This window comes from Frankliniella occidentalis, unplaced genomic scaffold, assembly GCF_000697945.3.
Source record: "Frankliniella occidentalis isolate FOCC.00 unplaced genomic scaffold, Focc_3.1 Scaffold311, whole genome shotgun sequence".
Lineage (NCBI taxonomy): Eukaryota > Metazoa > Arthropoda > Insecta > Thysanoptera > Thripidae > Frankliniella > Frankliniella occidentalis.
Window position 1 is genome coordinate 155,952 of NW_026267436.1, and position 2,469 is coordinate 158,420.

A 2,469-nucleotide genomic window follows, 5' to 3' on the forward strand; every position below is an offset into this window, starting at 1 on the left:
TCCCGTTTGGTGTCCCGCTGGGGTCCTGCTGGTGTCCTGCTGGTATACCCTTGTGTCCCGCTGGGTGTCCCGCTGGTATCCCCTTTGGTGTATCCCGCTAGGGTCCTCCTGGTGTCCCCGCTGGTGTCCCCGCAGGTGTCCCCGCGGGTGTCCCCGCTGGTGTCCCGCTTGTGTCCCGCTGGAGTCCCGCTTGTGTCCCGCTGGTGTCCCGCTGGAGTCCCGCCGAGGGGGGACTCCGCCGAGGCGGAGTCCCGCAGGCGAGTCCCGCAGGAAAAACAGAGTGGCGAGGCGAGCTCCGGGGGACGTGACCCAGGCCCAGACCCGGCCCTGGACAACAGGGCACGTCCGGGGTCCGGGAAAGGGGCGCGCGCGACACGGTCGGCAAGCGACTGCATGTGACCGCATTAAAAGTACGAGGCGCACGCGTTGCGCCCAAACTATGAATGAACTGGAAAGCACTCACTCAGACCCACTCACACACATCTGCAGTGAACGCACACGAACAAAAACACAAAATATCCGTCAGCAGGAATTGTACAGGTTGTTCTTTCCCTAGAATCCCGTCGAGCATCGATAATATTTGTGCAGCTCGAGGCTGTGAGGGCGTGGGTGCGGTTTTAAAAATTGAACATACAGTGGGCGGTAGAACAACAATACTTAACTTTATTCGATCATCAAATGGTATAAGTTACGGCACTCCATTCTCAGGCTCCCTCCTTCCCTTCATGGCCGCACGCGCACCGTGGCCTGCCACCCGCATCAGGGCTTTGCCTTGCCATGCCCGAATCCGTTCCCGCCTTTATGCAAATGTTATTTTCATGGACCCGACGTGCCAATAACTTTAGATTCGGATTCATATTCAACCATGGGCTCCTGCTCCCCACCCCCTCTCCCACACACACGCGCACGCGCGGGTTGGCGCGGTCGGTCCAACTCTCCCCGTGAGGTATACCCCACGCCGCTCCCCCCGCCCCCTTCTGCCTGTTGCTGAATGGGCAGGGGAGGGGAAGGGTAGGGTCACGGGCACGGCTACGTCAGGTTACGCTGCAGCGCTGGCGGCTGTACGTCGTGCCCTCTCTCTCACGATAAGGGCCTCGGGGATGTTTTGCACCACGGCGGCGGAGAGAAAAGGGGAGGAGGAGGAGAGGAAGAGAGCACCGGGAGAGTAGAGGGCGCTCCTCTGCCGGAGTCGTGTGGCGTGTGTGCCTTGTCCTTCCGCAGTGTAGTCTGCCTCGTGCTCACGGCATTCATTTCCCACGGCTAAGTAACGAAACGACTCTCGAAAACCGATACCGCACAAAATAAGCGACACGAGCAGCTGATGACCGTTTTTAAGAGTTTTTACAACTATACGTTACTGCAAGCGATCGCCTATGAATAAAATCTTTTTAAAAAATTTGCAACAAGACGACGCCGTTTTGCTGGTGTTGTTTTTTCTCGCGTTACCCTGCGGGGCCCTTCAATTAGCAGACGTGTCGGGGAACAGAACAGAACGCACTTTCACTCAAAGCGATCTGTTTATAACCCTTTCCGCCGTGCATACTGACACACGCACACACACACACACACACACACACACACACGCACACACGGCAATAATGCCCTTGCTCTTATTGCGAAGCAGTCCTCTGGAATGGGCAGTTCCAGGCAGTTCCAGGCCGACGAACGCTCTGCGGCTGCTGGACACGGCACATTTATTTCGCTGGACGGACTTGGGTAAACTGGCTCTGTATTTATGTACTAATATTTCACCTCTTCAACGTTTTCTTCTCTCGAGCTAGTGTCAGAACAGCAGGATGATGTAGTGCAAACTTCGTCGGATCCCGAGGTTATACTGTGCCCCACGCATGCGTCGTGTGCGCGGGTTGCCTACCCGCTTTCGGGGCGTCGCGTCGTATGGATCGATTTCAGCCGATTTCAGCTGCAGTCATCGTGTATCACTACAAACCGCATCCGCTATACCTTGACTAACAATGTTTGATAACATGAGGAGAGTAAAATATTAATAATAATTATGAAGAAGTTTTTGTTGGCGGCGACAAAGAAAGCCCTCGAATGGTTAACGAGTGGGGCATCCCCATGCTAAGCAGGCAGACGGCGGGCAGTCCAAGCTGGCAGGCAGGAGGTGGCCGCAGTCTGAGCTGGCAGGCAGGCAGACAGCCGCCGTGAGGCAGCGGGTGGAAACTCTGTTGTCAAAAAAGGCATGTAGAGGTGTTTTATACGCTCTTGATATCAGAAACCAGACCTGACAGGCCAAAACCGGGGACATATTTGGAATCCTCATAAAATTTCACGTGGTGTGGGCTGTATGTAGTGCCGCGGTCTACGGAAATAGTCGGTCATCTTGCCATAGGAATGTAAAAAATGGGTCAAGATACGCTTTGAGACAAGGATCGAAACGTTGCATTGATTTCTTGTCTTCCTTAATGCAAGAGAACAGGACCTCGTACGTGAATTCCGAGGTCATAT